Source organism: Stegodyphus dumicola, chromosome X2 (genome assembly GCF_044657685.1).
Source record: "Stegodyphus dumicola isolate Sdum_Otavi_A_Nest chromosome X2, ASM4465768v1".
NCBI classification, from domain to species: Eukaryota; Metazoa; Arthropoda; class Arachnida; order Araneae; family Eresidae; genus Stegodyphus; species Stegodyphus dumicola.
Window position 1 is genome coordinate 30,375,248 of NC_140781.1, and position 25,782 is coordinate 30,401,029.

Sequence of the window (25,782 nt, forward strand, 5' to 3'; positions counted from 1 at the left end):
TTTCTTTCGCGATGTTTTTGCCTCGACGTTTTCGGCTGTAACCTTAAGTGACAGAGTCTTTTATTCTTAAGTGTAAAAATACCGTGTAAAATAATAGTTAATTGCCTTGTCTTTAAAAAAATATTTTGTTTTTCAATGTACTGAAGAAAATTCATTCTTTTGTTTAATATCTGTTAATGAAAGAGCCAAAGTTTAAAAGAAGATTAGTTAAAATATCACGTTAATTATAAGTAATAAATTAATTTTGACAATATTTTATGTCTATGAATGGGGATTTCTTTCTTTCAGTTTTAGTCGGCATATGCAGTTATCTGAAACCTGTAATCTGAAATAGCCTTTTTATTTATTCATTTGTAAATAATAGTTTTTAGCATGCAGATTTAAGTATAATGTGCTTAACTCATGGTGCGTAAAATGTAAGTGGGACTGAAAATTTGACATCTTCAAGAAGTTAAATAATGATGCTAATAAGAGGGCAAAATGATAAGGGAAGTAAACAGAAATTTTTATTTTCTTGTTTAAGGCATTAATAGCGAAAAAACAAAAAAACAATGGAGACAAAAGGGATCTGGTTAAGTTGTATTTGGTACAACCGCAGTAATCTTTATAGAAAACAATATCCAAGTAGAAAATGACTATATCGAAAAATAAATGAAATAAAATTTTAAACAATTGTTTTTACAATACAGATACTTCCCTTATATATGTGTTGCATAACTTCGATTACTGCAATGTTTTTGAAGGAATATTGGCTTGTATTAGCATTATACATGAGCAAAACTGCAAAATTCTTCTGCAATCTACTATTCGCCGGTAATCAGATTAGATCCCCTACTGAAGTCTACTGAAGTTCACATAGACACCACTGGCCAGTTGTTGCTTATAGAGTCTAGATGTTTTAGATGATGCATAACTCAAATAAACTGTTCTTTTAAATTTCAAATTTATTACAAATTTAGATTCAAGAAATAGAAAAGCATAAAATTTTGCAATGTGACAAAAATGCTTTTTTTTTTTCTTTCTTAACTGACAAATAAATTAATTTTAAGTGCCTTGTTAGTGATATAGTACTAATTACATCCAGCAAACGAAGTTCGCATTTCGCAACTGTGATAAGAAACCGTTGCAGAATTAAAAATGTAATTAAGCGATTAATGAAAAGCTCTGATACAAAAGGTAGATTGATGCGAAAGTTTCCTGTGCGAAAGATATATCCATACATAAACTTCAAATAAAAAAGTTATTTTCTTGTCATAAGAGCAAATCACACAACTTAAGTCATTCATGGAGATTAAAAAAACACTTGAGTGATACTAGCACTTAGAGCTCTATGTTTCACTCATATATTATTTTTCTCACTTAATGTAAGGTAACGAAAAAACAGACAATCTAAAAAATTCACCATTGAGTCCCATATGAAATGATTTAACAAATAAAAAAGCCGAAAGAAAATTATAATAATTTTCATTAAATAAAAATTTTCATTCCAAGCGTTTTTAATTCCAAGCGAATGAAGACGAAGAAAGTTCATTTCATAATATATCAGAAATTAACTATCTTCGATCAAATTATTAAAATGCCATGTAAGAAAGAGTACTAGTAAAAGTTTTAAATCTGTCATATTTTTCAGAAATGACATGAATGCCATATTCAGTATTATATAAAACTCATTAGCCAGTTCAGTAGCTCAAATTCTACGTTTTCAAGGATGAACTTCTAAATTTAGAGTTACAGAAGCGCACATACAAAATAAATTTCAGAAGTAAGCGATTCAAAACGCAGGACTTGAATGCAGTGAAATGATACTCCCTGTCATATTTGAGAATGATTGATACTACATTAGAATGATCATATATCTTTAAAAAAACTTTTCTTGTATAGTTTCAACTACTGAAAAAAACTATTCTAGAAAACATTTATTGGGTTATCTCTTAAAATTGTATTCCATTTTCTTAACATATTACTTCTTTAACGCAAAAAATATGAATGTTTAATGTGGAAAAAGATCATTATGCTGGAGATGAGCATATATTGGCCGAGTAATAGATGCAGAGAACAACTGATGTAGACAACAAATTTCTCTAGGAAAGAAAACAAGCGTAATTAAACCGTGGGGAAGTTAATAGTGCTAAAGGAAGACAATGTTTTAAAGCATTAAAATAATGGTAAAATGTTGAGTTTAACCCCACGTAAAGAAATTTTGCAACCAGTAGTTAATTGAATACTCCATAAATAGATGTTGGAAAAGTTACAAATTTCAAAATTATTGAAATAAATTCAATAAACAACGAAATAATATAAAAAATAATTAGAAAACAAAACTTAGAATCATCTGTGGGGCACTGTAATATTCACAGTGACTCCAATAACTTCTGTTCTGATGTACATGCATGTTAAAAAAATTCTTCGTCCGTTTCCATCGACAACAAAGAGAAACAACATTCTACTTGTACATGGTTCTTTATGAAGGACTGATAAATTTCGGTGATTATAAACGGAAAAAAAGCAAGCAAACTTATTTCTTTCGATGTCTTCCATTGTAAGTAAAGTACGCACTATATGATTTATAATGCGCATCTGCTCAGTTGTAAAGCAAATAAATTTTCTTAACAGAACAAAGCTGGCTTTACGTCTATAATAGATGCTGTAACTTCTCCGTTCTTTTCGAAATTCTCTCAATATTGTTTTTTACTCTATATTTTGTTCTTGCAATGACAAAAGCCCAGTTGTGTTCGCTTTCTTTAGGGAGACTTAGATTCCATCTACCTATCTATATACATATCGTAAAAAAGGAGTTAAATAGGATAAAAAATACCCTAACCGAGTTGCACTTTTTACAAGAAAGCTGCGCTTCGGTTTCTTCGTGAGTTTTGATCGAAAGTTCATTGTTTTTTCAGGGAAGAAGGGTGATTTTTTTTCGGGGTAGAGGAAAAAGTTCGTCTTTATTATTCCAAGAGAATTTCTGTACTTTTTCTTTTTATTTCAAGGCCTCTTTTCTTTGGAGCATCCTAGACTTCTCCCGCTGAGCTGGCAAATGATCTTTTTTTGGTGTTTTTTTGTGATAGTTGGAAATAACGTTTAAAGAATAAATCACATTAGACGTTTGTTCTCTCTGTAATTCGGGTGGGATATAAAAACGTTGAGAAAAAACAGGAAGCATAATTAAAAAAAGATAGCTCTTAAATGTCTTCAGAAAACAGGAGGATTCGCGAATTGTTTTCCCGAGAGACGTTGTCTTCAGTCGTAATAAAATTATTGATGGTATTTTTCAGGAATCATTTACCACTTTTCTCCAGGATGAAGGGGTGTATTCAGTATTATGTATGTGTTTTGAGAGTTCTTGCTTGGAAAATTTTCTTTCGGCTTTTTTATTTGTTAAATCATTTCATATGGGACTCAATGGTGAATTTTTTAGATTGTCTGTTTTTTCGTTACCTTACATTAAGTGAGAAAAATAATATATGAGTGAAACATAGAGCTCCAAGTGCTAGTATCACTCAAGTGTTTTTTTAATCTCCATGAATGACTTAAGTTGTGTGATTTGCTCTTATGACAAGAAAATAACTTTTTTATTTGAAGTTTATGTATGGATATATCTTTCGCACAGGAAACTTTCGCATCAATCTACCTTTTGTATCAGAGCTTTTCATTAATCGCTTAATTACATTTTTAATTCTGCAACGGTTTCTTTTCACTCGGATCTGTGTTCATGCATATGACTTCTTTTCTCGATCCTCTTCATTAAATATTTGGTTGCTTGTTGTATAAATCTCATTTATTAAAATTTTAATTCGAATTCATAATTTCTCGGATCCGTGTTCCTGCATAGGACTTCTTTTCTCGATCCGCTTCGTTAAATATTTGGTTGCTGTTGTATAAATCTCATTTATTGAACTTTTAATTCGAATTCATAATTTCTCGGATCCGTGTTCATGCACATGACTTCTTTTCTCGATCCTCTTCATTAAATATTTGGTTGCTGTTGTATAAATCTCATTTATTAAAAACTGTTAATTCGAATTCATAATTTCTCGGATCTGTGTTCATGCACATGACTTCTTTTCTCGATCCTCTTCATTAAATATTTGGTTGCTGTTGTATAAATCTCATTTATTAAAAACTTTTAATTCGAATTCATAATTTCTCGGATCCGTGTCGCTGCATAGGACTTCTTTTCTCGATCCTCTTCATTAAATATTTGGTTGCTGTTGTATAAATCTCATTTATTGAACTTTTAATTCGAATTCATAATTTCTTGGATCCGTGTTCCTGCATAGGACTTCTTTTCTTGATCCGCTTCGTTAAATATTTGGTTGCTGTTGTATAAATCTCATTTATTGAACTTTTAATTCGAATTCACAATTTCTCGGATCTGTGTTCATGCACATGACTTCTTTTCTCGATCCTCTTCATTAAATATTTGGTTGCTGTTGTATAAATCTCATTTATTGAACTTTTAATTCGAATTCATAATTTCTCGGATCCGTGTTCCTGCATAGGACTTCTTTTCTTGATCCGCTTCGTTAAATATTTGGTTGCTGTTGTATAAATCTCATTTATTGAACTTTTAATTCGAATTCACAATTTCTCGGATCTGTGTTCATGCACATGACTTCTTTTCTCGATCCTCTTCATTAAATATTTGGTTGCTGTTGTATAAATCTCATTTATTGAACTTTTAATTCGAATTCACAATTTCTCGGATCTGTGTTCATGCACATGACTTCTTTTCTCGATCCTCTTCATTAAATATTTGGTTGCTGTTGTATAAATCTCATTTATTAAAAACTTTTAATTCGAATTCATAATTTCTCGGATCCGTGTCGCTGCATAGGACTTCTTTTCTCGATCCTCTTCATTAAATATTTGGTTGCTGTTGTATAAATCTCATTTATTGAACTTTTAATTCGAATTCATAATTTCTCGGATCCGTGTTCCTGCATAGGACTTCTTTTCTTGATCCGCTTCGTTAAATATTTGGTTGCTGTTGTATAAATCTCATTTATTGAACTTTTAATTCGAATTCACAATTTCTCGGATCTGTGTTCATGCACATGACTTCTTTTCTCGATCCTCTTCATTAAATATTTGTTTGCTGTTGTATAAATCTCATTTATTAAAAACTTTTAATTCGAATTCATAATTTCTCGGATCCGTGTCGCTGCATAGGACTTCTTTTCTCGATCCTCTTCATTAAATATTTGGTTGCTGTTGTATAAATCTCATTTATTGAACTTTTAATTCGAATTCATAATTTCTCGGATCCGTGTTCCTGCATAGGACTTCTTTTCTTGATCCGCTTCGTTAAATATTTGGTTGCTGTTGTATAAATCTCATTTATTGAACTTTTAATTCGAATTCACAATTTCTCGGATCTGTGTTCATGCACATGACTTCTTTTCTCGATCCTCTTCATTAAATATTTGGTTGCTGTTGTATAAATCTCATTTATTAAAAACTTTTAATTCGAATTCATAATTTCTCGGATCTGTGTTCCTGCATAGGACTTCTTTTCTCGATCCTCTTCATTAAATATTTGGTTGCTGTTGTATAAATATCATTTATTGAACTTTTAATTCGAATTCACAATTTCTCGGATCTGTGTTCATGCACATGACTTCTTTTCTCGATCCTCTTCATTAAATATTTAGTTGGCTGTCGTATAAATCTCATATATTAAACTTTTAATTCGAATTCATAATTTCTCCCTTACTCATGCCTCATTAGGATTGTGCCTTCATTTTGCGTACCTTATATTAGATACTTTAGTTAGGCTTATGTTCAGCATATAATATACTAATTATGTACTTATGTCAAGGGCCACTTTACGTCATATTTTCGCACTTAGAACTTTATATAGACATGCGGATTTAATGTTTTTCATTTAGTTAATAAAAGAGTTTTCGGAGTTCAGCGAGATAAAATCTATAATTTTAAAAATTTGCAAAATGTATAGTCAGTGAAATTTCTTTCTGTATGTTGTTTAAAACCATAATCTTCAATCTTAAAAAAAATTGATCTATTTAAAAATACGTTGACAATTGTTAGAACCGGAAGTACAAGTTCATATATGATTATGCACACATCAGCATTATTATGAAAATAGAATTACATCGAAGGCCATATTCAATTAATCGGATTCTGTTAGTCTGTCTAAAAATCCGCTTTCTTTGTTTCTTTCCTAGACTATAAGATGATTTAAACATGTTATAATCGGATCCTTGTAAATAATCAATTTATATTCAAGGTAAACCTATTTGCATCAATGACTACTCAGGAATCCTCATACATATATCACTTCTCAGAGAGTTTATTTTGAGAAAAGTGGTTAACTTTTCTTCGAACGCGCACTGTCGCTTTTATAAACTAGTACACACCCGAAATCGAATATATAAATAATGAATGTATAATATTAAATGTAAATGGAATAATATTTAAGTTAATTATTGTAAATTAAAAAAATAAAATTGCTGTTTATGTAGGTTATTATAACATATAAATGAATTTTTTAAATAGTCAATAAAGTCTGTTCAGAATTTTAAAAGGAAGGCTCTGTGTTAATTAAAGCTTAGAACTAAATTTAAAAGTTTTGTAATTTGATGATTTTTTATGAGCAGGGTATAGCTTAGTTTTATATTCCTGTAGATTTTTGTGAAAATACCTACAATGTCAAACTCGCTAGTACAGTTAAATTAAGATTTAACAAATCTTTAATATTTTATCGAATTCATAAGTTTTCTGCGTTTTCCCAAAAGGCGTCAAACGGAAACCTTCATTTAAATCTTGGTTTCACTTTCAGTTTAACGAGCTGCCAAACTTTCCAAATGTTTCCAATTTAACAATTTTTTAAGAAAAGGCTTATGAAAGTGGGTGTGCAGTATTCGCCTGCAAACTTTTTTTGAGTCATGATCACGACAACTATGTCTTCTTCAAACTTAGGGATAGTCCGCCGCCGGCTCTGCTCCTTCGTGCGCTTATGTCTTCAAACATGAAGGCTAATAGCAGCCCTGTGTTCTGGTTGTTTCAAACCTTTTCTTACTTTGATATATTATAAAAGTCGTGGGTAATTACCTACTGCTGAGTTTTTCCACTGCGGGTGGGACAAGAAAGAGGTAATGTAGCAGCTTTTGGGGGTCGGAGAATGATTAAAATCCGACATTTAATATGCGAATGATATTCTCTGCCCAATGAAAATTTCCTTCCCTTTTCGAAGCTTGTTGCGGAAGGTACATGAGAATAAACTGTCTCTTCTGTTCGAGAAACAGTGACACAGAGGGGTAAGTTTTCGAGAAGGAGAAAACAATTATGAATTTTTGAAAACTCTGTAATCATCACAAGCCGTCTTTTCCTGAAAGGGGTTACCTCATCAAAGGTAAAAAATGAGGCATGTTTATCGATGGTAACAGTTTCAGACTATCAAGGAAACATGGAAATTCCTCTACTGCATTTATTGACTATACTTACTATAAATCTCAAAATGCAAAGTTATAAAAGGAAAACAAGTTTTTTCTGTGAGCGTTGTCCCTCTTATCTGACAAATTATGACTTCCCAAACCTGAAAGTCGCTATTTCCCCCCACCAAATTCTGCAAATGACTGTGAAATGAAATGTGGTTATAGAATTAAATCGATCATTTAAAAAGAACTAGGAAAAACTGCTAATAAAAAAAATATACTGAATAATTCAGAAACAATCTTAAACAACCACTTTCTAAGCCCAAATGTTCTTGGTTTGACATGTTTGGTCACATATTCGTGGAATGAAGTCGCATCAGACTCTGTAACTAATTTGTTTAAAATAACTGGATTTTTATCACAAGATATAAAAAAATGCGCTTCTCTCCACATAGAATTTTGAAGAAAGTATAATGGAAAAGTGTGATGAAATTTCACGGATCTGATTTTCAAATTATACATCTAACGAAGTCTATTTATCAAACTTTATTTGTTTATTTGAATGGCGATATTTCAGAGGGGCAGGAAGTAGATTTTTAATAGCAGAGTTTTGTTTAATTAGTTCATTATGCGTTGAAAAGTTTGCCGCTATGTTATGTAAGCAGAATACCATTTATTCATTCAATTTTATGAGATCTTTATATTCAGGTAAGCACGTACATGTTTTGTTTTGTTGCAAGCCTACGTTTTCAGATGAAATGAATAATCTAGATGGATTTAGAAAATTTTATATGCCGTCCCGGATGATTTATTGGGAGAATTGTATTAGATTGCCTTTTAAACGGAATATGAAACGCGCGAATGTTACTGATTACAAAGGCAGTGATGCGAAAGACTAAGCAATAAGGTATGGGATTAGGAATAAGATATAGTTAGGACAATTAAGTTACTGAGTGGAAGATTTCACAGTGAAGCACTTATGAGTCATTACGTGGAACATAGCAACCGTAAGACATCACATAGTTGGAATGGTGATAAACGAAGGAAGGGATGCATCCTTGATGGATGTTAACCCACTTCTACGTCGGGATTCACCCCATCATATTTGTCGGTCGAACCATCAGTATTCAAAGGTGTTATCCACTCAAGCTTCAAGAAAAACACGTTGTTGCCAAGCATTGATGAATTAGACCTTTTATTTGTTTTAAATACTATAAAAATATTTTGCTCATCTCTGTGAAAAAGTGAAATACATAAAAAGTTAAATTTTTGTGCATTTTTAGAAAAAGTTTACGAAGTATATTATTTTCTATTATAAGCGAATAAATAAAATAATTTACCCTAGGCAAGTACTCTGTATAATATCGTTTTTCTTTTTTTTCCAGTTGAATATGGCGACCCGCGCGCGGGCGCTATCTGCTGAATCGAAGGGTCTTTAAGACTAATTGGATTATTCAATTTATGGAAAACACAAGAAGGCCTTTCAGCTTCAGCTCTGTTGCGGTTTTGACCAAGGGATCCCCAGGGAATGGAATTCAAGGGTTTTAAACCTAGTTTACCACTAGAAAGAAATCTACTACTGCTATCAGTAGCAGATTATGTTATATCTATATCTTCTAAACCTACTCTACCACTGCTATTAATCAGTCTTTCTAGTGGACTATAAACTTAACAGATTTTACGAGCTCTATACTGCAAAGATACTATTGTCATAAACATCCTTGCCTTGCTTGGGTTATAAATTCAAACGAATTATCAGTGTTCAGGGATTTGTCAAATTGGTCACTTCTAATGCCTTATCTAAAACTCTGTTACAAACGATTGTAAAATTTTTACCTCTGTTTCTTGTGTGCACTATTGTTTACGCCAAAATTAAAATTGAATGATAATCAAAAAACTTTTCCGCAACATATAGACTACAAGCCTTAGTTTATGCGCCTCTTTTTCTAATTTTATTAAAATATTAATTGATATATTTAATAATTTTTTATTAATAATTTAGCTAGTAATTAAAATATTTTAAGGCGAAGAATAATATTAGGATTTTCTTTATATCTTGTAATGCTCAGAAGGGAAAACGCAGAATTAAAGTCCGAAGGTTTTGAGATTGTAATTATTTTTGAGTTAAATTTTGGCAGTATATCATTAAATATTATTTTTATTTAAGCGAATAAATGAAGTATTAGTATTATTTTTTTATGCTTTTAGCTTTTTAATCAAGAAAATTAGTGGTAATTTTTTTGAGGTCTTAAAGCTTAAGTTTCAGATTGCAGAAAAACGTTTTAAAATAATTTTCTCATAAATTTATGAAAAGGATAATTGATATTTTAAATAATTTTTTATTAATAATTTAATTCGTAATTGCTATATATTGTGGCGAATAATATTAGGAATGCTGAAAAATGAAAAAAATTAAAGTCCGGAGATTTTTGAGACTGAAGTTCTTTTTAAGGTAAATGTTGGCAGTATATCATTAAACTTAATTTTTATTTAAGCTATTAAATGAAGTATTAATATTATTTTTATGCTTTTAGCTTTTTAATTATGAAACGTAGTGGTGATTTGTTTTTTTGAGGTCTTAAATCTTAAGTTTCAGATTGCACATAAATTTTTTTAAATCAATTTTATCGTAAATTCTTCCCGTTTTCAGAAGTTGCTTCTTTCAGGGAAATGAACGCCGTGAGATATGCAAATAATTCCTTGCTGTGCTTTTGTTGCATATAACAACGGCTTTTTTAAATAATAGTTTTTTTAATAATAGCTAAATAAAAATTTTAAATAATAGGCCCCGTTTATAATTATGATCTAAGCAAAATTTCAAATGTAAATTAAAAAATATATTCTTTGAATCGTTTCACTAAAAAGCCCTGTAAATCAGAATTGCGAAAACTACTGTACATGTACCACTATTGGTATATTTCGTTATATTGTACGGTACAATTTTTACAGAAAATATTTGATTTAATATTAAAAATGAATGTAAAATCGCATGCAGATATGTATATATGTATATTGGTACGTGATGGCACATATATGTTTTAATTTCATTTATGTGTTAAAAAGAAAATAAAAGCTCGAAGACCCTCGCTATAAACATCACCTTGACATCCTAACAGTTTTTAAAAATTGCGGAACTTAAAAACATTGTATTGTTTGAAAATAACACACAAACTGTGAGTAAATTTAAAATTAATAAATAGAGATTTAAAATACCGATGAAGGTTAATTCAGATTTTTCATTAAAGAATTAAAAAAAAAAATAAAGTAAACGAGAAGTTTGGTAAGTGAAATTATTAATTTCGGTTTCTGGTGGTCAATAGAAAAAAATTGGTGTCAAATAAAAATATAAATAACTTCAAAATGATCTGTACGGTTTTTGTTTTCAAAATTTATTATTTAGGTAAAATTGAAGGCATAGAATCGAATTAAGGTAGCATTCAGAATATCATTTCCGTAAAGCTTCTATTTCGTGTAACATATTGATTATTGCTCTAAGTAAGTATAGTATATATCCCAAGTCGTCCTTTCAAGGCATGAAAGACGAGAGATTATGATTCAAAGAGATTATGAAGAGATAGAATTTTATTGAATATAGCACGCTAGCGTATTACAGCACGAAGTGGAGTAATAACACAGCAAAAATATAAAAGTGTATTTAGATGCAAAATTTGTAATCTGATTCTTCAGATTCAGTTTAACTCTTTCGTATCGAAGTCGCCCCTAACGCCCGTTCATTCAGGCAACGGCAAACCGCCTCAACGCCTCGTTTATTTTCTACCTACTTCTTTCCCCTCCACGTTAGTGTATGGCTCATTGGTTTCGCGAGTTGTTAAAAGACATGTCAATCATTCTTTTGAAGCAAATAAAGGAGAAATACGGAAAGCTATTGACGTTCGCAGGTGCAATCCGGCCCTAAGGTGAAACTGCACACAATGGATGAAACCGCAGGGGGAAAGGAAAACTCTTCCAAACACGGGCGTTTTCGATGTTTGTTGAAAACAGATTTGGTCGTCTCTCGATGCGAAAGAGCTAACAGCAGGATTATTCTTTCTTTACCCTTTTTTATTAATATTTTGTTTTAATTATTACGCGCAATGAATGGCTGGATAGTAATTGCGCACCATTCCGTAATTTGTTGATATCTGTTGTCATTTTTCACTTTGCGAATTAGCATCAATCGCCTTGTATTCGTTTAAGTTGTCGAATGGTTTGATGGATCGTTGACTTTGTTTCGTTATTAAAGCTGACGCATTTGTTTGAAGATGCTTTCAACGTCTTGCACTAACCTTTCGACTCTGTGATATTTTTAGGAGAGAAAAAAAACCGAAAATTATGAATGCTATTCTATTATTAATTATAAATGCTATTCTATTATTATTTTATTACTACAGCTCTTTGTTTATTACTATTTCGTCAAAACTTATTTCATTCAAAATAAAGCTTGTTTACAGTGTAAGGAGTATAAGGTTCATCCTAAGATTTCAACAGTTATCTTTAGCTAAAGCTACTTTCCTGTCTCTCTTAATTTCAGTTTACATTTTCCAGCCAGAGTGTGTTTTGAAAATCGCTTCTAATGCAAATAAGGAAGAGCGGTATTTAAGTTGAAATTCCACTGACTTCGTTAGAGAGTCAGAGACTCTGACTAGCACGCTTTTGCCATTTGGCTACACTCGGTCTAAGGTATTACTACGCTCTGCCGTATTTCAGGCCCTTGATAGTTTCGCCAGTTACTTAACGTTTATTGGTCAACTCCTTAGAGTTTTGATAGCTTCGGCTATATCCTTTTAGTTAAGCATTAGTTAACTTTGATTTCTTAGTACTCTTGAGTTCAAGCCCAAGTGGAGGCTTTACTTTACGCTCTAAGACAGGAGCCGTCTGTAAATTCTTATTTTGAAAAATAAAGGGTAATTAACCCTGCTTGAGTTTACTTTTCTGTTTCCTGAACTAAAGCGATTATTCTCTTACGAGTTCTCGAGGTTTCACATACTTAGCTGCAAGAGAAAAGTTTGGAACCCTATAGGAGATTTAGTTCATCATGTTTGATAGCAGTTCTTCGTGACAGAGGATTAAAAAAGTTAAGAAGTAAAGTTTATTAAAAGCAATAAATTTTGAAGAAGTTGAACAGCATTTAAGCTATTGAAAATTATAAACTTAAAAAATAAACAAGACATAGTGAATTCCGCAAAGTCTTAAAAGAGAGCAAATCAATATAAATATTTAGGAATATACTTAAAACAACAATAAAATGCTACGCCTCTTAGCGAAAATATTGTTACAGTTTTTCTATTTAGTTTGCTATTTTTAGTAGCAAACTAAATAGTTTGCTTTGTCGGCTCTTGTTTTACAAACTAAACAATTGTCTGTTAGCTGTAACTGTAATTCTACTCTTTTGCTTTCAAGAAACCTCGAGAAAACAAACTTTACCAAAATGTTCTCGTGCATGATTAAAAGGCTTTAAAAAGCCGGAGAAAAACATCCCAGTTTAGTTGTTTACTAATTGGTTGTTGTTGGTTGTAGCCAATTCGCGGTGACATTGGATTAGCTTTCTCTGAACTTTGGATTGAGTTCTATTTAACGTTTTAGTAGTTTAAAATGCAACTACTGTATGATATTGTGATATTGTACGAATATCTGCAAGGAAACATCGCAGCATTTTATTTCTTACGATAAGAATAAATTTTATTAACTTTCCATCACACTTTTAATTCAATCTATTACGAACCCGTACGCACGCAACAATATGAAAGCCTGGAACAAGCTTCCTTTCCTTGACGGAAGTTAATATTTTTTTAATGTAATGTTCGTGCAAATAATCCATGAATAAAAGGTAGAGCATTGTAACGTGGTTCAGTAGCATTGTAACGACAAAAAGTTGCAAATGTATTTAAGCATTATTTCTTGGCAACATATGTCATCAAGCTTAAATTCCTTGAAGTGAATTTCACCCAAGATTTTATTTTCACACTAAGCAAACTACCTCCTTTGGTATTAAAAAGAAATTTATGATCTTGTGTGGTCTAACAGTAACGGGAAATGCACATTTGTGGTTTGATTGTCTATGAAGGAAAAATTACTTCAAACTCATCTCTGAAAACAAATGAAGACGAAGATTGAAAGTTGTGACGTTTGTTACGTATTGCTATACGATATTATCAACGAGTTATAACTGATTCAATTATTTGCGATTTGGTTCGCATTTCTTTTTCCTAAACTCTGAAAGATTAATTGCAGAGTTGCTTCCTTTTAATTTATTCGAAATTTAAGACTCAGAAAAAAACTTTTTACATCTGATATTCGTCGATAAATTTATTTTAAAGATAAAAAGCACCTTTTCCGCTGTTTAATCTCTTTTAAGTTGCCAGCTCACTAAGTACACTAGAATCCCAATTAAGTAATTTCGGACCATTAAATGCAGCAGTAACACTTTGACACTGAAAAGCCAATGACAAAATGGATTATAACCAACCAGCTAAGTAGAAAAACTTTAACATGTACACTCACACACGGAAGCACTCTACTTCTTTACCTCTACTAATCCTTTTTGGCCCCATTAGCAAATGCTAACGAAAAAAATGCTTCTTTTTCCCCCTTTTCACGTTCTTTTTTTCATCATCCGAAACAAAACCTGAGCAAATTAGAAGTCAGTACAATAATACACTTAAATGAATAACGGCAAGGCCATTGTCATTAAATGGCTTCTTACAAGATTCTAGCGGAGCGTGAGTTAAAGAACTCTTTTGTTTTTCTTAAGCCATTGCCAAGCGAAATTATTTGCAATTCAAATTCGCGGGCAACTGCTATTCTTGAGTTCACAGAAAGCAGTTGCCGATAAATAAATGCTTTGAAATAATTTTTTTGTTTCTATTGCGTTGAACAAAACTTTGCATTCTTATGAAAATTACCCAAGTTAATGGTTCTAAATTGGAGTTGCTATTTTCTTGTGTATTTCTGTTATGATATTTCTGTTATTTGTGTAGCAAATTGTCATCCAGATTACTTTAGTAAGATCGATAGGGATATTTAATGCTATTGTTTTTATATGATAGAAAAAACATAGAGTGGTTTCCCTATTATATTAAAAATTATACAAAATTAGAAATTTTTTTAATACTAGTAGTGTCAGCAGTTTGTCCTTCACTACTAAGTCCGAGATGCAAAAGGGACAACAAAGGAAACATCACGAATACCAAAACAATTTCAATTGTAGTCATCGGAAGCATCGGAGAATAAGCTAAGTTTAAAAAAAAATAACCGCACTTACCCGTGAGTATTCTAGTGGTGTAAGTGATTAGGAAGTCCACCTGGCAATTTTAAGATCCATGCTTGGAATCTCGCTCACGATAAACTTGATTTTTCCTATTTACTCTCCGAAAAACCTAATAGCTTCTACCGTTATGCTCGAACTAAAGTGTGGTGGACGATAATTCTTCATCAGCTGGATTTGGTCGACTGACTCTGGTTTTTCACCAGTGTCCGAAGAAGCGGCGGGGAATATAAGGAATTTTCGGGTGTAGTAATTAGTAAGTCCAGCTGATTATTGGAAAATTCATGGTTGCATTCCTGAGGGGGACTTTTCACATTTCTCGCTTAGAAAATCTTAATGATCTTAGGATAATTTTAGCATCATTTAAATTATGAAACGATATTTTATTGCGGGATTTACACCTTAAATATTTACCACTCCTGAAATGCTGTGTGTAAGACTCAGAAACTATGAGGCAGGATTTTTAAGTGAGCACTGCTTTGATATTGCATAAACACAATGGCAAATTTTTTAACAATTTTAATTTTTACATAAGAGCCTGTAATTTACAATACTTTTTACCATAACATGCTTCAAAGCTCTTATCGTATCGTATGTTTATCTGCTGAATTACGTCCTCAGAGAAATATGCTGCGTAATCTGATAACAATTTCTGGTACCCAACAATTGCCGATAATTTTAGCGCTCTCTCACTATTTGATAAAAAACACATCTTGAAATGCGATAAAACTTCATAGATAATAATAAAATCACACATTTTTAGATATCATATTTTAAGAGAATACATCATTAAAACAACACTCTTAAAGCAATGATTTTATTGGAACTTTGAAAATTCTGTTGCGTAATCTGATAACAATTTTTGGTACCCAACAATTGCCGATAATTTAAGCGTTCTCTCACAATTTTATAAAGAACACATCTTGAAACGAGATGAAACTTCATAGATAATAATAAAATCACACATTTTTAGATATCACAATTAAGACAATACATCATTAAAATAACACTCTTAAAGCAATGATTTTATTGGAACTCTGAAAATTCTCAAGAACCAGCATTTTTTTATTTCTGAATAATTTTATGTTAATCTAATTTATCTGAAGGCGCAAAACATATGTTGCCCGAAATGTAAAAAGTGCTTAAAGGGGAAAAAAAAACAAGTCCCCCCCAAAATTGAAAGATTTGAGATTTTAAATTACGTCCAAGGGGGCGTTTTTATAACGTTTTGTGTGTTACCTTTATTTATTAAATATCATGTTCTTCGCACTTAAACCATAAAATTCAGCTTAGTAGCAATTTCGCAAAGTAATTTTAAAATGAGCCTATCTTTAGAATTTCCGATACACAGTTTTGCGCGCTGAAGATATAAAGGTTTCATTTTCCCCCGTAGATTGTCGCCATTGCTCGCTTTCAAATCGTTGAGATTGTTACTCAAAAATTCGTTAAAGTTTTACAAAATGTGAAATCGATAATGAAACAAATTCCAAATTTCAAATTTGGGCTTCCATATGTCCATATTCGTAGGAAGATTACGTCATTCAAAACTCGATGGCTCTATGTACAGTTGTTTTATCCCAATGCGAGAAATATACATACTACATTAATGCAGATTTTTCATTATTTAATTTATTCAACTATAATGCAAGACTCTAACATTTGGTGGCAACAGTTTGAAAAGTGAAACGGACATTTATAGTGATTCAACGCAAAATCGCAAAACGAAAACAATAGTCCTTCAGGGACAAAGCCCCTTTGGACTAACAAGTGGATTTATTTTAAATGGTTTATCTATTCAGTTTAACAGTAATTTAAGTAAGATATTGTGCAGAGGTTTTTAAACGCTTCTCAACTGAAGTCACCTAAATCTCTCTCTGACCAGTTTATGTGTGTGTGTGTGATTATGGCAAAGCCTCGAGGGCTATCTACCTAAGGGAAGGGATGCCTTCGTGGAGGACTTTCTAAGGGAAACTGGCTCGTATACACGTTACACATGGGGAAAACCACGAAAACGCCCATGCAGCCAGCCCGTTCGCGGGATTCGAACCTCGGACCGAACTACCAGTGTTCAGCGACTTTACCGCTAGGCCGCTGGTGGGCCCCCTGACCAGTTTAAAATATAATCATCGAATACAAAGGAAATTGGACTCAGTGCATACATTAACAACATATTCATTTCGCTACATGAACTGTCTGGACTACAAATAATGCTAAGTTAAATTAGAGCTATTTTATTTCTAGATTTCGAGAAAGCCATTCTGTAATCTCTGTAGCATGCTACATTGATTAGAATAATTTCAACGATTCGGATATTACATGATAAAAATTATCAAAATCAAAGATAGAAAACATAATTATCATAGTTCAAAGATTTAATAACATTAATTTTACTGTTGGCCTTTAAGCTGCAAGACCATGAAGATTCAGAGGTAACATGACATATTTATTGTACAAGTAATATAACGTAGATAGGTAAATTAATAATCACAGCTCGTTCGACTTGCGGAACAAAAAGAAAGCAATATTTGTTTCAACTTACCAAGGTTGACAATCACTGATGTTATGCGCCTTGGTATTAAAAGAAAGAGGCTTTGATGTGTGCTTGGATACACCAGTCCATGCTCGTTTCACACGTCGCCCCGAAGTTAATTTCGTCTAGCTCAGAGTTGTGTATGCTAGGAAACTTGTTTTCTAGTCATGGACCGAACGTGTTCAAAGTTCGAAGTATAGGAGGAACGAGCCGGTTAAGGAGCAGGGAGACTCGAAGAAGACAATCAAGAATTATTGAATATGGTCCAACTAAAATTTGGCGGCTGGCAAGTCTTGAATTAAGGGAAGGACAATAGGCTCCAAAACGTAGATATGCAGCTCTAGTTGTTGAGTGTGCCGACGATGCGCATTAGGTTAGTGAGAGAGTAAATCCAATCCCACTCTAATAACTCAAAGCATATGTGGCAATGCATTATTATGCAAGACCAAGGCAACACCACGATGCTGCTGGACTCAGATACAATAATCGTGGAGCTGTAACAGAACGAAATTTGTCTGGAAAGACAATGTTGTGCCATTCATGCATGTATGGCATTCAGTTCCCCTCGGGAGCACGTTTACGATTATGGTATAATAGGTTATGGTATACTAGATGTCTTGCAGTTATTCCCTTTTCTGCAGGCAGTGTCAAATGGGACGGGCTGACGCAGACTGTTCTGCAGCAGACTCTAGGGCTAATAATGTTGCTGTGCGATCCAGTTATTTTACGTTAATTTCCTTTGCTGTCTTTCTCGTTTCCCGCTTTCCTGCCAGAATGTAAATTTCTAACTCGCGTGTATTCAAATGAGGTAGAAAGGGGATAGTTTTAAAGGAAGGTTTTAGAGGGTAGAATCAGAGCGTGTTCCATTTGCTGAAGACTACGTTGCTGATTTCATTCTCCTGAGCGCTGCATTCTGCGGCGTTGCGTTACTCTGGCCATTAGGCTTGTCATGCCGATTTTAGATCAGAGCTAACTTGAGTGTTTTTCCATCTGTGTAACCGTTGGGTTCACTTATGTTTACTTATTCAAATAAAATTCATTACTATTCATTTAAGCAACAAATGCTGGCTATTCTGCAAGCACGACTGGTGCGTTTTGTTAACTTTTATTTGAGTTAAATAAAAGGGTCCTTTATAACCTTTTTCAGTCTGTGTGGCACTTCACCAGATGTAGTGATAATCCACTTAAGGCCTTAGAAGTTTCGTACAATTTATGCTACTAAAGAAGACGATATTTTATAAAGTCATGCTAAAATCTCATTTTTAATACTTCAGATATACCTAACATTATATCTATAAGAAGCATAGAAATACTTAGCTCAATATTACGAGCCAATCTGCTGAAATTTTTTGGCATAAAGAGTATATAAACTGAACAGCAGATACCGTGTTCAATATTTAGTGGTATTATTTAACGATTACATTAATTGATAAATTTGCAAGGTGATATCTAGTTTCAAAAAGTTTATAAGGTATTTTATCCCCCCTTTCTGCATGCCTTCGTGGTGTAATGGTAGCACAATCGGAGCGTATTCGAGATTCCTAGGTTCGAGTCCCGGTGAGAGCATTGCACATTTTTACTGTCCCCAGCTTCAAAATAACCTAATGACTCTATAATGGCGCCCGAACTAAAAGGTGGTGCATGATGATTCTTCACTATCAGAATTTGGCGACTGGGTCCCCTCATCCCCAGTCGGCCTTTAAAAGGGGAAGCATATGAGTTCTCCCTCCTTTCTGCATGCTTTCGTGGTGTAATGTTAGCACACTCGGCGCGTATTTGAGAGGTCCAAGTTCGAGTCCCGGCGAGGGCATTGCCCGTTTTTCATGTCCCCAGCTTCAAAACAACCTAATAATTCTATGAGTTACTTGGAGCATTTCCATAGAAAAAGGTTTCGTGACCAGCTACCCTTCTCTTTTTTCTGTCCTGTAAGATCTCCAAACCATGTTTACCCTTTGACTCCAAAAAGCCGCATGTATGTGTAAATTACTAACTAAAAAAATGAGTGGAGACCATGCATGAGTATAAATTTGTTTGACTCATTGCTTTGGCAATGTCATTTACATAGTGCTTAGAATGACGATTATTTTTTCTACACTTCTTGAACATTAGCGGTTTAGTGGGGCTTATTTTTTGCGCCTACACGTGTTGAATAATTAAAGTTGTTGCGAAATGATTAGAATAAATTACTAAAATTAGTCCGAGTTAAGCTAATTTGTGAAAAGAGATTTCATTGTGTAGGGAGAACTGTGATATAAATTTCCTAGACTTTCATTTAGAGGTTTATTTAGGATGAGGGCCAGTTAGTCACAGATTAGCATTATGAAGTCTGAGAATAAGCTTCAGCAGCTTCTATTCGCTTTGATTTGAAAGCAGTTGAGAAGTTTATTATTAACTACAATGGTTTACTGCATGATTTCTTATGATAATTTAAACTACTTCTTGTCTAAATCGATAGCTAGCAAACGCAGGTAGAGAGAGTTAGAAGTGATGGAAGTAGTAAGTAAACTAGAGTAATAAAATATTTAGCATTCTTTTAAATGCATGCTGATAATAGGAAGAAAAAAAACTAAATAAAGCTAAAATAAAAGGTGGAAATATACCGGGCTCAACTTTTGTGCCAGTCAGCCTATTTACCCATTTCAGCTCATGGCCCTCGAGCGGTTGGGGGGATTATTCCAATTAGGAGACTTCTTCACAACTCTCATACTTTCTGTCTTTTTCTGCTTTTCTAGAAGTTGTTTTGGGAATAATGTGGGTTTAATTTGAGCTGCTGAATTTCGGACGAAGTTGAGGCAACGCAATCTGCATTTTCAGGAGACAAAACTGCAAAATAGGGAATTAAATGACTAGAAAAAGTAAACAGATAGTTTTTTCAGGTTTATAGTAATATTAATACTGCAAGGCAAAAACTTTATCATGTAACTCACAAAATTATGTACAAGGAATTACAGCTTTTTCGATACGCCTTTAAAATGTGGAGAGAGTAAATTAAATTCACTTTCTTTGGATTTACATTTTGCAGAAAGTTTTTAATTAATTCGAAAAAGAAACTGATCATATAAATTGATCGTAAAAGAGGACACATCTTGGCTCTAAATGAATAGAAGAATTTTAAATAAAGTCCTGAATTTATCGAAATACATGTTATTAAAATGCTTTTGGTCGTTAAATGGACTTCATATTTTTGTATAATATGACGTGGATGATTCAAAAATACATCTTACAGAATATAATCGAATCGAGACGTTAGCAAACTAGTAATTTCTACCTTTCCCGAAATTGTTTATTCCTTTAATTGTTTTATTCTGTAGATGCAAATATAAATTCTATAACAAATACACGCCTACAATCGTTATTTTAGAACTGTCATGTTCATCATGTTGCTGTCAAATTTCTCTCTTTATTAACGTATGATATAAACTGAAAGGAAATTCACTTTGAGCTCTTTACAAAATGAGTTGCCTGAAGAGACTAAACTTTACGTCGGTATTTTCAAACGCACAATATTCGTAATGGAGTCCGATATTCAATAAAACATCTTGGGGCTTCAGTCATTTAATAAGATTCCCTAAATATATATAATTATGTGAAACGAACATCTGAAAGTTTCTTAAAGTTAGATTTATTGCAAAATTTTTAATTAGTTCAAATAATGAATTCACATGTGACATGAATAAAGAATTGGAATAAAACTGCCAGTTAAATATATCATATGTGAGCTAACTTATTCAAAAGAAAATTACCCATTTTTTACTCTTTTTTTCTGAAACCAGTTAAGAAATTTCCAGAAATAAACAGAGGCTATAATAAAGATTTTGCGGAAGAGATGCAAAATGCTTTAGTTATTGTATTTATGAGTTTCGGGGAATAATAAGACACAATGTACTTATCTCTTTATAGAGAAATGATTTTTTTCTGACCTTTAAATTTTTTCGAATCAAATGTGTTGTTAGCTCCATGAGTGAGATATAATGATCGAATGTCAAGCTGTGTTAATGGAAAATATTTATTATTGATCAGAAATATCACTGCATAATTTGTCTCTGGCAAGATAATCTAAATAAGTGAAAGGAATGTTTAAAAATATAGTAACTGAAGGGAAGTAACGCAAAATGAAGTAAGCCTGTGAAACAGACAATAAATCATGGTTAAATACAATTGCAATTGCCCTTCAGAAGTTAGTTTATAAAATATTCTGCATTACAATAAATCATGGTTAAATACAATTGCAATTGCCCTTCAGAAGTTAGTTTATAAAATATTATGGATTACGAATAACTAATAAGAATTCTGATTCCGTAATTCAAACTGCCGTCAAGGAGGGTCCCTTTCAGGATTATTTTAGGAATATTGTTATGCAGTTTGGTAGCGTAACAACATTCTTATAAAATAATCTCATAAACCTAATATAGTGGAAGATGATACAAATCTGATAAAATTGGAAGATGCTCCTTCCATAGTAAACCATTCTGAAGCGATGAGAAATAGAAATGAAGTGAGGGCTGCACTTGGGAAAATTTTAATCATTAAATATAGAACAGACAATTAGGAATTTATTTGGCTATTAGCATATGGTGAAGCACTCGACAGCAGTCTGTATAAGGGAAAGAGATACCTCATGAAGTACTTTTTATGGGAAGCTGGTTCGTATTCTAGTCACAAAGAGAAAAACCACGATAAACAATTATGTAAGCAACCCTTTCACATGGAATTGAACCCTCAGCATTTAGCGGTCTCAAGCAGCACTAAAGCACTGATGGGGGTCTTAGGACTTGAATCCCGTACAACAGAAACTTACTAAATTAATTCCTTAATTAAGTTAACGAAAAGATAAGCTATCTCATTTTCTACAAGAAAAGGTTTATGAAAATGTATCAGAAAGTTCTCAGACTAGCTTTATTTATGAAAACGTACATTAATTATTCAAAAGTTATTCGTTTCATAATAGTCACTTTGCGTAGAAATAAACTGGTGTCACTATTCCTGCTACTGCTGGAATGCAGCCTGGAAGTCGACTTGCGTCAGTCAGTCCATACCTTGTGATTTGGCCTGGATATTCTGAACAACGTAAAAACGAACGCTGCATGTTTAGGAAAAGGAAGTTGTTGTCAGAAACTGTCTCTGGCAAGTAGACAGATGTGGAAGCGATAACATGTTGTGGTTCGAAAGGAATTCGGAAACGGAGTGCACGGTAGCAGAGTGAATTTCCACTGTGGAGAATCCAGTTCTCCGCTTGTCAAAGATGGTCGGTTTCGACAAATATTGCAAAACCTTTCAGGAAACATTTGTAATACCAGTTTGGCATTCAAGGACGAATTTATGATGAACAGTATTCAGAATTACTGAAAGCGTGATGAATATGTTACACCAGCGGCTCATTTTCGCCCTTGGTCATCAAGAAAATGGATCACCGTCATTGCGACGAAAGCCCTTTGCCTCAACGTCATCCCGTAAGCGCAAGAGACTTCACTAGTGAAGATGCTAGATGTTAAGAATGCATTTCCCACAACATGCTAGACTTGACGCGATGTTCTCTTTGCTCAGAGATCAGAAGTTGGAGGGAAAAGTGATACTGATTCGCTGCATGTGCAATTCTGACATTAGTATTGTCTGCACTGACCGCTATAGTGCATCAGCAGTGTTATTATACGCAGGATGATTTTTTTTTTCGGACGACACACTTACACAGGTTTCTGAATTTATTTTGCATATTCAGGAATAACACATGTGAAAGCGTTTTTTAGACAACTCGTCTCTGCAAAAGTTGTTCTTTTAGTTTTGATGTTGTTACATATTAAGTAGTATATAACAATATTAATTTATGAAAATAATAACACATACCGAGTACTTGTGAACTGGTAATATGTAAAATATGTATTTGGTAAATAGCACATTATAGCCATTTGTTTTGGGAGCTAATACAGGAGTGCTTTTGAAACAGTTGTATAATTTTAGATTTGCGTCTTCCAATTTGACTGTGCAACAGAAATCTGAAGAATTCATTAAGTAGTACTATTAATTTAGTAATTTTGTCTGTTGGATTTGTCAGATTCCTCAATTTAAACTGTAATTTTTATTCACTCTCTCATTACGTATATTCTCTCATTACGTCTCATTACGTAGCATGTTATGCATCATTAAAAAATTTAAATGTTAGGAATTTAGAATGCATTTTGGAATCAAATCTCTAGAAAGTTAACTGAACACAAACAGTTAAGGTTTGGATTCTAAGGGTCTAAGAAAGATGCTGCATACTTAATTAAAAAAGTTCCGTGGTTTGATTTTGAGCAAATAAGTATGGTTTGCAATTTGTTTAAAGGAAATAAAATATTTTATTCTTTTTAATGCTATAATGTTTTTTGGAGAAAATCAAGGTAAGCGACTAACAAGGTAAACGACATAACAAGGTAAGCGACTAAACAAAGTAAACGACGCAACAACGTAAGCGACTAAACAAAGTAAACGACGCAACAACGTAAGCGACTAAACAAAGTAAACGACGCAACAACGTAAGCGACTAAACAAAGTAAACGACTAAACAAAGTAAACGACGCAACAACGTAAGCGACTAAACAAAGTAAACGACGCAACAACGTAAGCGACTAAACAAAGTAAACGACGCAACAACGTAAGCGACTAACTGTGGTCTAGTTAGTCCGAATAATTGGACGCCAAAGCAATATTAAAGTAATTCGGGAAATAGTATGTGTAAATACAAGCTCTAAAGAATTCTCATTTTACGATTTTTGTACTATTATATAAAAAAAATAGTCTTACTCAAAAAGTATTCAACATATTTCTGCAAAATGTACTATTTTTTTAAAGTAAGACATGTTTAAAGATACAAAATATTATGTATCTATATATATATAAATTTTAATATTTACTGAGTTGTAGACTTATGAACTTCAACGAAGCAGGAAACACGAAAAATTGCAATGCTTTGCCGGATTCAAGCTCTAGACCTCGCGATTTCCAGGCGGACGTCCTTTTAATTACACCACGAATGCCCTTGGCAAGGAAGGAGATAATACCTTATAAAGATAAAGAAAACAAGTCAAAATGCGCTGTAATAATGGAGAAAAATGTGATATTTTATTGGCTTTAACTGCTTTAAATGAAATTACGTTGACTTTTCAAGAAACAAATGAATTCGTCACACTTCTAGGAGAACATTATTGCGAAGAATGTGAAGCTGGAAGAATTCGTTTGAAGTTGGAACGAAACCGAGGTGGAATTTCAATAGTAGTTAAATGTCTAAACTATTGGGAAAATAAATTTCGCATAATTTTTGCAGTTATATATGTTTGACAATTATGTGAATCGAAAGATAGTTCTATAATATATTCATATACAGATATTAATACACAGACATATATATATATACATGTAATAATAAAATTCCATATTCAAGAATACACTTAAAATTCTAACTGTATGTTCTTTTCATTTTTAATGGCGACGTTCTCTTATTTGAAAGTACGTGGAATTAAATCCACAGCCCCGTAGTCAAGTTGTTTTTCCCGCCTTTTCTACACGTACAGTTATGGAATGTTCTGGAAATATTTAAAGCGAACTGGATTGGCTGACGAGGCTGACGTCATTTCTTGGAATTTCCGCCTTTCCAGAGGCTATAAAAAGACTCGCAAAAGAATATCGGGGCTTTTTCTTAAATGTCACGATGCAGTAAACTTCATACAAAAAGGTATTAGTAATTCTTTTTATTTACTCCGGATATCTGATTTTGTAATTGCTATTTTCTCCTGAATAATAATAAATGGATCCTGTTTTTTTAAACTTATCGTCTGATAACTTAAGCTACGACTAAAGTTGGTATATCACATACATATATATATGTTTATTTCCTCAGTCCTTTTAGAAGTAATAGTAGATGTTAAAAAGAAAGATAGAAATAAAAGAAATTTTAATGATTTCTTGGGTTTTATTTAATCCGATTTTTGTCGACATTTTAAAGATTTTTATTTACCTGTTGTGTCTTTACGAATTTGTTAGTAATTTCCCACATTTCATAAAGAACAGTTTTGAATCTTTTTTATAATGTAATTCTTAGGTATCGAATGAGCTAAGAATTGTATAACATTACTTTACTGAGCGCTTAAGGATCAAATAACCTTCGCACAAAAAGGTTACATTAGTGCTTAAGGAGAGAATTCGAAGAATGGAATGCGCCTCATTATATCAACCGAAACACATTCTATGGCTTGGAATAACAGCGTAACCTCGATGGAAGATGAGGTTCGGTAAAGTTTTGTCAATTAGTTGGGGGATGAATGTAGAGAATAATTATCTTTTCCCCGAAAATTCATTTTCGCTTTATTTGTCTAATCGAGGAGAATCACCAGATTTCTGAAAATAATAACAATCAGTGTGCGCAAGGAAGGGCAGCTCTAAGCCCCAATTTTCATTCTGAAATTTTATCACTTTACAAATAACGTAAAAATCTAATAATTAAATTTATATAATTTATAAAAAACTATTACATAAACAACTAATTAATTGATACAAAAATTATTATATTTTACTTGTAATAATAAATTAGAGTAACGTTATCGTATATTAAATGTAAAAATTTT